Source organism: Balaenoptera musculus, chromosome 10, assembly GCF_009873245.2.
Source record: "Balaenoptera musculus isolate JJ_BM4_2016_0621 chromosome 10, mBalMus1.pri.v3, whole genome shotgun sequence".
Taxonomy (NCBI): domain Eukaryota; kingdom Metazoa; phylum Chordata; class Mammalia; order Artiodactyla; family Balaenopteridae; genus Balaenoptera; species Balaenoptera musculus.
The window spans coordinates 78,323,828-78,337,530 of record NC_045794.1 but is presented as its reverse complement, the minus strand read 5'-3'; the positions used below and the strand labels follow the sequence as shown (position 1 = coordinate 78,337,530).

Below are 13,703 nucleotides of genomic sequence, written 5' to 3'. Positions count from 1 at the left end.
GAAGAGGACTCACTCGGGCACCTTTGCGTGGCACTGATTTAAGAATGAGCTCCCTGTAGCCCCCTGGGCTGGCTTCTTCCGACCCCCTTCCACCAAGTCGGCAGCATCTCATGTGGGAGATGTCGGGCCACTGTCCACGCATAAGCAGTACAGGTACGGGTCATGCCTGCAACGATTCTGCTTTCAGCCTAATTCAACACATATGTGTTGAGTACCTTGCTCCGAGCCCGGCATCCCAGGGAACAAAAGAAATTTCCCTACTCTCACCAAGCTTATATTCAGGTAGGACGAGGCAGACAGCCCAGACCAATAGGTAAATTACACGGTATATTAAGTGGTGATAAATGCAATGTTGAGAAACAAAGCATGCAAGAGGGGGCTGGGGAGGCCCAAGGTGTGTGTGGGGGGGGTGGGGGGGGATAGAGGAAAGCAGTTTCAATTAGGAGGCTCGAGGACAGCTCTACTCAGAGATGCCGCTGAGGATGGGCCTGAGGAAGGAAGCTATACAGCTGTGCAAGGATGAGCTCTCCAGGGACAGAGAGCAGCAGATGCAGACTCCCTGCGACAAGCGTGTGCCTGTTGCATTTGAGGCACATCAGAGAGGCGACAGGGCGAGCAAGGAGTTGAGGAATCATTAGGACGTGAGGCCCAAGAGGCAGGGGCAGGCCAGTTCATGGGCAAGTTCATGTTTAACAAGGATCACCTGGGCTGCTAGGTTCAGAACAGGCCATTTTCCAGCCCTCCTTTGGCGTGTTAGAGCTCAGAGGGGCAGCTCAGTGTCAGGGCTCTGGGGACCACGGGTCTGGTTTTTAAATCCTGGTTCTGCCACTTACAAACTGTGTGGACTCATCTTAGGCAGTTTGCCCAACCCATTTGAGCATCAGCTTCCTCATGTGAAAAAGTAAGTATAATTCTTCTCTTATAAAGATGTTGAAGGCTTCTGTAAGATCCTGAACTGACGGGGTCTTCCCTGACTCCCCTTCTCAGCTCATCCCCAGCCTGGGTGCTCCCTGACCAGACTGGTACCCAAGTCTTTTGTGAGCCTTCTTCCTGTTCTTCTCATGTGCGGTTCGCTTGTCTCTCCCCCCCTTGGAAAGCAGGCAGGGATTGTATCTCCAGGGCTTCACACATAATGCACAGTATGTGTTTGGATGGATAGAGAAATAGAAGGATGCAAGGAAGGAAAGAAAGAATGAATTAAGATTTCATGCATAGTAATTAGTGTAATATTTGAGTTCACACGTTCCAACAGACCGTAGGACTTTTTCCGTTCAGAGGTCAATGTTTGAGGACGTCAAATGGTTAGTTAAGGCTTTGGCTACATTTCTTATTTAAATAGGTCTCATTAGGGAAGACAAGTAATGTACTCTTATTTACATATTTTAAAATTTAAGGGACTTCCCTGATGGCGCAGTGGTTAGGAATCCGCCTGCCAATGCAGGGGACATGGGTTCGAGCCCTGGTCTAGGATCCCACATGCTGCGGAGCAGCTAAGCCTGTGTGCCACAATTACTGAGCCTGTGCTCTAGAGCCCGTGAGCCACAACTGCTGAGCCCATGTGCCACAACTACTGAAACCCACGTCCCTAGAGCCCGTGCTCCACATCAGAAGCCACCACAATGAGAAGCCCGCACAACGCAACAAAGAGTAGCCCCCGCTCGCGGCAACTAGAGAAAGCCCGTGCACAGCAGTGAAGACCCAGCGCAGCCAAAAATAAATAAATAAATAAGTTTATTAAAAAAAAAAAAATTTATCTTCTCTCCACTTGTGTAGAGAAATGCTTATTCGAAGATCGTAACTGGTGTTTTTACTTAGGTGTTCTCCAAGAATAAATGTTTTGTTAACAGATTTCATCAAGAGTCTAAGGAAGTTTTCCTCCAACATTTTATTGTGAAAAATTTCAAACAAATACGTACAAAATACAAAGGTAGTACTTGCTTCAGCAGCACATTTTTTATGATAAAAAATTGGAATAACAGAGAAAAAAATACAAAGGTAATAACAATTTATATTAACATTAACTTAATATACAGATGATCTAAATCACTCACAATGTTGGTATAGTAGTGACTTCAGGGCAGGTTTTTTTTTTGTTTTTGTTGTTTGAGTTTGGATGCCTCTATTACCTATATCATTTTCCATGATAGGAAAAGGCTTAATCCGTAACTTTTCTGTTAGAAAAATTCTGTGTGACACCGTTGTTCACTGTGAGATCGTTTGACTTTCATCTGGGACTTCTGCATCATTTATATGTAAAGTCAGTGTTGAATAGATTGAATTCTGTCCCCTCAAAAAGATGTGCTGAAGTCTGTGATAATTGTGATTTACAATAAGAAATATATATATTTGGTCTTCATCCCCATTTCTGTCACAAAGCTCCTAAAACCTTAGGAATTCCCTAAGTGATAAGAGTGATAAAGGTGAAATGGGTGTCTTTTGTTAATTCATATAACAAACCTCTTTCAACCACACCTGAGTTTATGTTAACTTTGGAAAGCCCCTGAAGATGGGGGCAAGTTGCCAGGGGAACTTTTAAGTCCCACTTGTGGGGAGGGGAGAAGGGCTGGAGGTTGCATTAATCACCTATGGCCAATGATTCAATCTATCATGACTTTGTAATGAAGTTTCCATAGAGACCCAAAAGGATGGGGTTCAGAGGGTCCCTGGGTTGGTGAACACGCGGAGGTTCTGGGAGAGTGGTGCCCAGAGAGCATGGGATATCCTTGCCCTTTCCACATGCGTTGCCAGTACACCTCTTCCGTCTGGCTGTTCTGAGTTACATCCTTTTATGATAAACTGGTGATCCATTAAGTAAATGTTTTCCTGAGTTCTGTGAGCCTCTCGAGCAAATTAATCAACCCGAAAAGAGGGCCGTGGGAACCTCCAGTTTAGAGCCAGTCGTTCAGAAGCACAGGTAACAACGTGGACTTGAGCCTGGTGTCTGAAGTGGGGGGAGGGGACAGTTCAGGGGACTGAGCCCTTTCGCTGTGGGATCTGACGCCGCCATCTCCGGGTAGATAGTGTCAGAAGGAGTTGATTTGTAGGACACCCTGCTGACGGAGAAGAACTGTTTGGTGTGGGACCCTCCCCCCACCCCCAGCTGCAACACTAGGTGACCAGAAGTGTGGTAGTCCTGTGAGTGTTTCCCATATAACGTCCTAGCCCCCGGCTCCTCAGAACATGACCTTCCTTGGAAATAGGGTCTTTACGGAGACAATGATGTGTCAACTGAAGAAAAATGCACAACCTAAAAGTTGAGAATTATGTTTTATTCAGCGGACTTTCTGAGGACTCAAGCCCAGGAGACAGCCTCGCTGATAGCCCTGAGGGACTGCTGGGAAGCGGTACAGGAGGTATTGGAGTTTTTGCAACAAAAACCAGAGAGTTGGAACATCAAGAGATCCTAGTTAAAGAAAACCAGACATGTCAAGTTAATGAATTTAGCACTTTCCTCTTTTGGGGAAGATGGAAGAGGCTGGGCTGATTGAAATCATTCCTTTGATATGCACTTTAACTGTCTGGGGCCAGTGTCCTGTTTTTCTCCATCCTGGATCCCCTCAGGGTGCACAGTTGGGGGAGGCTGCGGTGGTTGATGGCTCACTGGCCCCTAGGTGGCCCCCATCCTTTGTTTACCAGTGTGGCAGTTGACATTCTTCGTCCACACGTGTTAAAAGGAAGTCAGTCATTAGGGTGGGCCTTAATCCACCATGACTGGTGTTCCTTAAAATGGGGGAATTTAGAGACAGACATGCACAGAGGAAAGATGATGTGAAGACAGAGGATTAGTGGAGGAAACTAGAAGTCAAGGAATGTCTGAGAAGCTGGGAGAGAGACATGCAATGGCTCCTTCCCCAGGACCTGCAGAAGGAGCATGGCCTTGCTGACGCCTTGATTTCAGGCCTCCATAACCGTGAGACAATACATATCTGTTGTTTTAAGCCACCCAGTTTGGGGTACTTTGTTACGGCAGCCCTAGAAAACCAATACAGTTAGCCGACATGTTTCCTATCCACGCACGACAACTAAAGAAGTACTATTACCTGGCCCCAGCGTGAGTAGAAACACAAAAAGCCTTGAAACCCCAGGATTTTGAGGTACTTGGTTAGCAGATGGTTATCTCTGTGATTCTCCAAATTATATAAATATTTTTTACCATCTAAATAAGCACATTCTTGTAAATTGTCTGTAGCAAACTCATGGAACCCCAAGAATATGTCTGTGGACCCAGTTTGGAAAACTCAGGTATAGGAATAAGAGAAGCAGCTCAGACTTTGGTTCTGAGTTCAAATCTCATCTGTGCTACTGTGCAGCTGTGCAACCCTGATCACCTTGCATAATCTACCTGAGTCTGTTCTTGAACCTTGCACATGGCAGATGTTCAGGAATCAGCTGGGGCACGGAGCCTGGGGTGAAGGGAAGAACCCAGAGAGGGAACTTGAAGAGAGTCGGCGAGAGTGGGATGGATCTTGGCCTGGCAGAAATACGGAGTCTGGTTCCCCTGTTTGAACACTACCTGAGAGGTTTCATCCAAGTGATTTTTCCCCTCAAAAAGTCAGATTCTTTTGCTCATGGGGCAGCAGAAGAGAACATTGGGTTCAGGCATGAGCCTTGTTTCCTTAGAAAGGTACAGAGACCCCAGAGACAAAGTAACTTGTCCAAGGTCAGGTGGTCTTGTCAGTTGGGTTATTTTTTATTTAATAGGACAACCAAAAACCAAAAAGGAGTTGTGTTGGTTTTTCCTATTTAAAAAAAATAACAGCTTTATTGAGATATAATTCGTATACCATACAATTGACCCATTTTAAAGTGTACAAGTGAATGATTTTTGTATACTCACAGAGTTGTGAAATCACCACCACAATCAAATTTAGAACATTTTCATCACCCCAAAAAGAAACTCCATATCCATTAGCAGTCATTCTCCATTTCCTCCCTCCCCAAACTCCCCAAGCCAAGGCAACCACTAATTTACTTTTTGTCTCTATGGATTTGCCTGTTTTGGACATTTTTTGTAAATGGAATCAGATATAATGCGGTCTTTGTGTCTGGCTTCTTTCAATCAGGATAATGTCAAGGTTCTTCCATGGTGTAGCATGTGTCAGTACTTCATATCTTTTTATTGCCAAATAATATTTCATCGCATGGATGTATCACATTTTATTTATCCAGTTGATGGACATTTGGGTTGTTCCCATTTTTTGGCTGTTATGATTAATGCTGCTATACACATGTGTACAAGTTTTTGTGTAGGCATATGTTTTCATTCCTCTTGGGAACATACCTAAGAGTAGAATTGCTGGGTTATATGCTAATTCTATATTTAATCTTTTGAGGAACTGCTAGAGTGTTTTCCACAGCAGCTGCACCATTTTTTGTTCCTACCAGCAGTTTATGAGGGTTCTGGTTTCTCCCTATCTCTGCTAACACTTGTTATTATATATCTTTTGATTGTGGTCGTCCTAGTGGTTGTGAAGTGGTATCTCATTATGGTTTTGTGTTGGTTTTTGAAATTTCTTTTAATGAAAGTAGTTGTATTCATTATATGAGGAGGCAGATAAAATACCTTTAGCTGAAAGGCTGGTATGATTAATAATAAAACTTTGAAATTAACTTCCGTGCTTTACCACATTCCTTCTTACTAGTCATTTCTCGAAATTGTGTATCCAAAACCAGGGTTGGATAGAATAATTGTCGTTGAGTTTTCATGGCTTGGCTTTTACTTCGTTGCTGAAATTGCACAAGAACAAGTACCTAGAGCTTCCTGGTCCTCCCCATGCCACAGAGTCCAGGGTTGGAAGGCCTTGTCAGCAGCCAGCCTTTTGAGGGATGTAGTAGGTGTCCGGCCCATGTCAACTTAGATAAGTGACCAGGGCATTTACTCATGATTCTCCCAAGGGTTAGCTGCTGCTGTGCAGATGTAGTGGTTATTATAAGTGGGGACAGCCAGAACTGGCCCCTTGCTCCAGTAAAGAGAGACTCCATGCCCTCTTCACAGACAAGCTTTATAGGCTGCAGATTTTATTGTAAAGAACAAGAAATGTAACAAAATGCAAAACACCTGTGAGGCCAGCAATAAATGTTGGGTGAACAAATGATTGGCTTTGGGCTCCAGACAACATTCTAATATGGCAGCTTGGAGCAAGCTGTTTAAGCTCTCTGAGCCTTGGTCCCTTAGCTGCAAAACAGAGACAGGGAAGTGCCTCTGTTGCTGGGTTCTCGGGATGACCTAAAAGTGCCAGCTCATGGTAGGCACTCAACAAATGTTAATTCTCTTTCCTTAAGTAGCTCTGCTATTAGTCCCAGGTATTTTTTTCCTACAGGTTTCATCCAGCTCCAGGTACAACAGAACACAGGGTTGGTTGTACTGTTTAGCTTATCTCTTCTTTACAGAGAAATCATGAGCTCTTGGCAAAAATTAAGTATTGGTGGAAATGAATATTGCAATTTGGTAGCTGCTGATTGACACGTGTTTGCTAAACAGCTACTCAAATTTCAGGAAGCTTGCCTGAAAGGGAAAGAAAAGGAAGAAATCCTAAGAATATTTTCATCCTCTTTGCCAGGTACTTATTTATAAAACCATCTTCTTGGCAATGTCCCAGCTGACAAATTTTTATGAAACATTGTTTAGCTTTGGCTCAGGAGTTCAAGTTAACCTGCATGAAATAAAAGGGTTGGGTCCTTTTTGGAGCTCTTTGCCTTAGAAATTTTTTTTTTCTTTTTTTTAAAGAAAGGGCTGTTCTTTTGGTCACTAGATCTTTTTTTAGACCTTCGGGGAAGTCATAGTAACAGGCTCCATGTCTGATTGGGTTCCATGGCAACAAAGGGTTGTGACTTTATTAGGGGAGAATGGAGCATGCCAAGAAAGATAAAAATCAGAGTATGGAAAATGTCTGACCAGATGAATGTGTTTTTTGGATCCTGTGCCCTGGAACAGAAAGGTTGCCCAAACTGGCATCAGTCTCCATTACAAATCTGAATCTCACTGGGTTATCATTAGGTCAGAGGGGTCAGTGCTTATTTCCAAAAGATCTGTCTGCATCTTTGCTTTTTATTCACTCATTCATCCTTTTCTGTATCTTGGTTTTTTTTTGTTTTTTGTTTTGGAATCAAAACAGCAATGTTGTAAGAACCTAACTGGAGATAATTCTGACTTCAAAGGTAGAAAAGAAATTTAGCACATTCTTGTGGAACTGATTACAGCTGTAAATTGTGAGACCTTGTGGGAGGACCAGTTAGAGGCAATTATAACTTGATTGAACCCTCCCTGAATTAAAGCTTGCTGTGTGCTTTCCAAGCTGGGGGTTTAGTTTCCCATCAGTGTTTCTTGTTGATGGGTTTAGAGATACTGGTTTCAGGGCAAGGTTGTGGAAACTCTGTAGAAGCTGTCTTCTCTCTCCCAACAGCAAGGTGCAGGCTGTTGCTATAAATGAAAGTGTGATTATTAGACTTCTTTTGCTAAAGTTTCTAATATTTGACCAAGAAATAGTGAGATCGGAGGACTTTGAATCTTCCTCACCTGGTTATAAATGTGTGGGACTGTATTTCCTTTTCTATCAGATGTGCTGTTTTATGTGTCCCCTCATCCTGATACTGAAAGTGAAAGAACCCCGAGCGGCAGGTAGCTAGATGTTGGACAGCCTTATAGCGATAGTTATTCTTTAAACCAGTGGCATGTAATGACACACCCTCTGCCTTCCGACTTCATTAGTCACTTACTTGGGGCCTCATCATGGTGAATCAGAAATTTCATAGATTCTCATGATAAGCATAATAATAAGTAATATTGGTATAAGAGGCAAGAAATAGCTCACCAGGTTTCGGGTGTCCCAGCTATCGTTAAACAACTGGTAAGTCCTTGGGAAACTTATTTAACAGCTTGGGCCTTGACTTCCTTATCTTAAAATGAGTTTGACCTGAATTGGTGATTCCCAGAATTCCCTGTTTATGAGAACAACCTGGGTCACTGGTTTAACATCTAGAACCTCTATTAGAGATTCTGATTCACTAGGTCTGGGGTGGGGCAAGGATAGCAGGGGCCCCAGGTGATCTTACAGTCGGATGTTCAGGAAATACCAGACGAGCTCGGTAGTTGTCAGACTTTATTTGGACATGAGAATGGGGTGGGGGTGGGAGGGAGAAAGGAGGATGTGTGATCAGGTGATCGCAGCCACGATCTGAGAAACATCAGTCAACACTACGCGAGGTCCCTTCCAGCCCCAAAGGTGGCTTTTCTACATGTCCCCCCCCATACCCCACCTCAGATAAGCCAGAAGCGTTGATGGGAGGGCCTGGTGGGTTCTGCTTACAGCCAGCGCTGGCTCCAAACTCCATATCAGTGTTTGAAAAAAATTATTTGTTTTAAAATCTTGGAGTGATGCAATAGTGAACACCTTTGTTTATAGAATTTTCTACTCTATAGTGTGTAGTTTCGTTTGGATAAGACACAGTGTTTGCTAAGCATGGTTATTTCTGGTGTGCATGAGGTAGGACCAGCAATGTAGAAATTACCTGGAGAGCTGGTTAAAAAATATAGGAATTGGACTCCCAGACCCAAAGATTCAGTAAATCCTATATGGAGCTTGAGCATCAGTCTTTTTTTTTTTTTTTTTTAAGTTGAAGGGTTTTTTTCTTTTTCTTTCCAAGGTTTTGACAAAAGTTGTGGGCTCCTCCCGATCTCACCCCAATTTCCAGAGTAAAACTAAGTTTAAGTGTCAGCACACATGTTTAGCACAAGGGTGATGGTTAAATTGAGCCACTTAGATTATGGAAGAGTCTATAACACATACAGCAGGTACTTTAGAGACAAGAAGCCTGGTCTTCTGAGAGGCTAAGACAAGGGTTCCTAAAGTGTAATGATGAGATCATTACCTGCTGGAGCAAACACATTTTAATGTATATCCGCTCTATGGAGTTCTTATTTGTTCCTCGTTTTATTTCCTTTTTAACGAAGATTGAATGACATTGTTAAATGAAGTGTCTTGTAGATCATCCACGCAAGCCCAAATTATGAAGGTTCACTTTGTTTTCCTTTTAACTAGCTACACTTAAAAAGTGCAAGTTCATAGGAAAAAAATCCCATAGTACTAAAGGGCACATGGTAGAAAATGCAGTCTCTCTTTTCAACTTCTCATCCTTATCCCCAGAGATAAGTGCTGTTAAGTTTCTTATGTATCTTTACAGAAATGTTCCCTCAAACAATGTTCTCACAAAATATCATTTATTTAACCAGTCTCCTACTGATAATACAATTTAAGTTCCTTCTAGAGTGCTTTTTTTACGTTTGTTTTGCCTTGTAATACTGTACTGAGTATTTTTGTACATCTTTTTTTCTGTAACCGTATATGGATAAATTTCTAAAAGCAAAATTGTTGGGTTAAAGGGCATGTGTCTTTTAAATAGGGATAGATGGGAACAAGATGTCCTTCCAAAGGGTTGTACCAGTTTACCGGGGAAATCTTTTATTTTCAGAAGGCTTTCCTGCCCCAGTTGGTTCTGATGCAGCAGATAAGCAGCTAACTCTCCTTGTTTACTCAAAACCTGTGTCACCAGGGCCTCTGGTTGAAGGAATTAAATGAGATATTTCTTGAGAAAGAGAATAATTAAAAAGGTAGCTCAGGTTTTCAGAGGGAGAAGAGAATAGAGAATGGCTTGGCAAAGCAAGTAACTAACCCTCAATTTGCCAGAAGAGGGCTTTGGATCACATGAGGTCACAGAACCTGAACTGGGTTGGGAAGCAAGTCAGGCAGCCCTGCAGCAGAATGTGATAATGAGAAAATCATGCTCTAGATTATGGTAAACCGTTTCCTGGATCTGACCTGCTCCTTTAGTAGATGCCGTAGGGCAGTTTTGGGTGAAGCATTGTGATGAGATGCTCTTCATTTTAAACACCTCTATTATGAGTCATGGTGTAGTAGTTAGGTGTGTGTAATGTGTGTTTCAAAGTAATGTTTAAATGGAAAGAATTACATCTCAGTAGTCTGTCAGTCGAATATGTGTGCATCTCCTTAATGCAGGTCAGGAGCCAGGTGGCATGGGGATTGTGCTGGTTTAGTGGCAGTTGCCATACAGCCTGGCTCTGTCTCTCTGCCTTCATTTTGCCTCCTAGGGACAGCAAGATAGGAGAGGATCTTATAGACACACAGAAAATTAGTTGAGTCTTTTCAAGTCTGGGAAGTTCAAGTCCATTCAAGGCAGGGAAGAATTGGGGGGTATCTCGGAGGGGATCGGTATGTCAGTGAGGAGTCAAAATCTTAGATATTGGCTAAAGAGGCATGGCCAGCTGTGTTGTGTGAGTTTAAAGGGAGCCATCCAGAGTCCAGACAATCTGAGAGCAGCAAGAACCTCGGGTTAGGGCTGGGCATGTTGGGGAGAGGGATACACGTTCTTCCTCAGAGCATAGGGACCCAAGTGCCCTCTAAAATTGGTCATGCTTGAGCCGTACCACCTGTGGCCAAGTTGAAGGCAGCTGGGAATTAAGCAAGTCCCGAAGACCATAGCTGTGAATTGGATCATTCTCTATCTTGAATCAGAATAATTAAATGAGCCAAACAACTAGAGAGCTTTGAGACAATCGTAAAACAAATTTATATTGGAAACCTGGGTGAATTTTTTGGAGATATTTATGACTAGACACAGAACATGAAGTAGGTATGCTAAACTAGGCTGTCGATGAAAGAATGAGAACATATGAAGCTACCAGGGAAGGATCAGGAAGCAAGGAAGAGGTGATCGTGAATGTGTTTTAGCCAAGTAAGTTGGAGATGAAATAAAATATCCAGTGACCAAGATGTTTTCAGACGAGGGAGGCAGCCATAAAAATGGGTAAGACAAATTAGAGCCTAAATTTGAAGGCAAAACCAGGAGAAAAATGAACAAGCTTGGTTATGTGGAGTTGAATTCTGTATGCCTTAGTGGTCAGTATGATTTTTAGATCTTATTGTCGTTTTTTTTTTGTTAATATTTATTTAGGCTGCTCTGGGTCTTAGTTGAGGTATGCACGGATCTTCATTGCGGCCCGTGGGATCCTTAGTTGCGGCATGTGGGGTCTTTTTTTTTTTCTTTTTTTTTTTTTTAGTTGCGGCATGCATGCGGGATCTAGTTCCCCGACCAGGGATCAAACCCGGGTCCCCTGCATTGGGAGCACAGAGTCTTACCCACTGGACCACCAGGTAAGTCCCTTATTGTAGTTTTTTTTTTTTTTTTTTTTTTTTTTTTTTAATTTGGCTGTGTCGGGTCTTAGTTGTGGCACACGGGATCTTTGTTGCGGCACACGGGCTCTTCGTTGTGGTGCACAGGCTTCTCTCTAGTTGTGGCACACAGGCTCAGTAGTTGCGGTGCGCAGGCTTAGTTGCCCTGCGGCATGTGGGATCTTAGTTCCCTGACCAGAGATCGAACCTGAGTCCCCTGCATTGGAAGGCAGATTCTCAACCACTGGACCAGCAGGGAAGTCCCTCTTATTGTAGTTTTTAAATGTCCATTTAAGAGTTATAAATAGAAAAAGCAAAATGAGCCTAACAAAGAAAGTATATATTTCTTATATACAGAGTATACTGTTGATTTTAAATTTGGTTTAAGGCAAGATCCGTTTGCTAGAATTCATTATTTAAAATTTAATTTAAGACCTTTACTTGAACTGAGCCAGAGGATAGAGGCTGTGTAAATACTAACTTCAGTAGACACTCTTCCTCTTAAATATTACTGTATAGATTTACGCAAAGAGTAAAGTTCTGTTACTTTGACGGGGCTTTATTAGACGGACAAAATTTTCTTTCTTTTGCAAACCCCCATTGCCCTTTTCTCCCCCCATCACACCCCCAACACAGAATTAAATCAGTACCGTATAAACCACATAACCATTTTGAGATCTTTGTATTAGTTATTTAATGTCAAGGGCAAGAAACCCTGTCTCCTAGACTCATTCTGGCCTGAGTTTTTCATATGACTTATGGCAGTTCAAATATTTGAGAATCTCTTCATGCAAGGAAGGTCAAAAGGGATTCAAAGACGAGTGACTGACAGCAAGACAACTTGTAATCTGTTGCAGAGGTTAGTACTCAAATTATTATAATAAAAAGCGGTATATGATCACGAAAGGGCAAGAGAAAAATATTTAATATTTGTGTCTCACCTGACATAAGGTTCTTTACTGATCTTATTACATTCCAGGAGGAATTTCCTCATATGAGACTACAGTCTCAAAAAGGTTAATTTACTTGCCGGAGGTCATACAGCTGCTAAGTGGCAGAGTGGGGATTTGATCAGGTCTGCCTGACCCGAAAGTCCAAGTACTTCCTCTCGGTGAGCTGCCCCAAGGCACTGTCACTGATGGGCTCCAATTCTCTTTCTTAAGCCCCTGTCTCTCTGAGTGCCCCTCTGGACACCTGTGCTTAAATGTGCCACAGGAGCCTCGAATTCATTATGTCTGATGCTGACTCCTCCGCTACCCCAAATCTCTTCCTCCTCCTGCCTCTCCTCAGTTGCCTGCCTTGCGCTTGATCTTTTGGCCACCAGAAGGGATGAAACAAGTGGGGTTTTCCGTGACTCTGCCGTTCACCCCCCACCCGATTGGTATCACGTCCTTTTGATGCTGCCTCCTTTGTCTACCTCAGACGCTGTTCTCTCCTTTCCCAGGACAACCCTGCATCCAGCCGTCACCAGCTCTTGCCTTAGATTACTACAGCAGGCTCCAGTCCGCTCCACTGAGATGCATTTTCTCTCCTGCTTTTTCAGAAGGACTTGTCTGAAACAGGGATCTGATTATCCTAATCTCTTTAGCGGCTGCCACCTGTCCTATCAGATGAAATCTAAACACCTTGGCGTGATGTAACTGGAGCCCTCAAAATCTCATCCCTGTCTGCTGACCCAGTTCTTCTCCTGCCTTCTTTGCCATGCCCAGTACCCTTCACATCGTCACCTGCTGTCTGGCTGAATGAATCAGAGCGCACTACCTGAAGTACCTTCTCACTGACAAGTCTCTTTCTTCCTGCCTTGCACCAGCCTTGTTTCCTCTCCTGCCCTCCTCCTCCTCCTCCGCAACCCCCACCTTGGCTACCCCTCCCAAGTGCTGTCTTCTAGCACCGCGTACACCTCCTAGGGCACTCATCAGCGACTGTCATTGTTTCCCTTGCCACTAGCCTGGGGGTGGGGTGCCCCTTTGCAACTCCAGCACGCCTCGCTGCGTCTGATACTCGAAGGCACCAGCGAGCATGTGTCTCATGAATGAAACAACAGAGGAAAGAGTCTCCTGACCCCACTCACTGCCCTTCCCTACGCGCTTGGACCACTTACCGCTCGCCCTGCCTTCATCCATGTTGGGGTTTCCTGTGCTCGGTTCACTGCTTTGCATTGGCTCTGCCCAACTGGAGTTTGTTGAATTGAGCCTGTTTCCTAGTCGGTAAATCAGGAGTGCCAGGCTGGACATCCTCTAAGGTCCTCTCCCACCCCCAGAGTTGTGTGATAACAGGACTTTGTTCTAGTCTGCTTCTCTCCAAATATACAGAATGTATATCTTTTCTTCTGGCAGTACCAAGAGCCCGTTTGTCAGCAGTGGGTTGAATACAGTGTATTATTGCGGGCAGTAGCATTGGTTACAGCGCAGGGCGTGGAGTTTCTCGGAGACAAACACGGGAATACCCAGATATATGTGAGCAGTATCTCCAAAGTTCAGGGTGAGTCATGGTAGGAGCTGTTTGACTATCCAGCCT

At 43.6% G+C, this 13,703-nt stretch overlaps 1 protein-coding gene across 4 annotated transcripts in view; it reads left to right on the top strand.

The window, feature by feature from the left end:
• The window catches only part of TMCC3 (transmembrane and coiled-coil domain family 3), a 305,666-nt gene that overhangs the window by 215,590 nt on the left and 76,373 nt on the right, over positions 1–13,703 (top strand). The window lies entirely within an intron of this gene.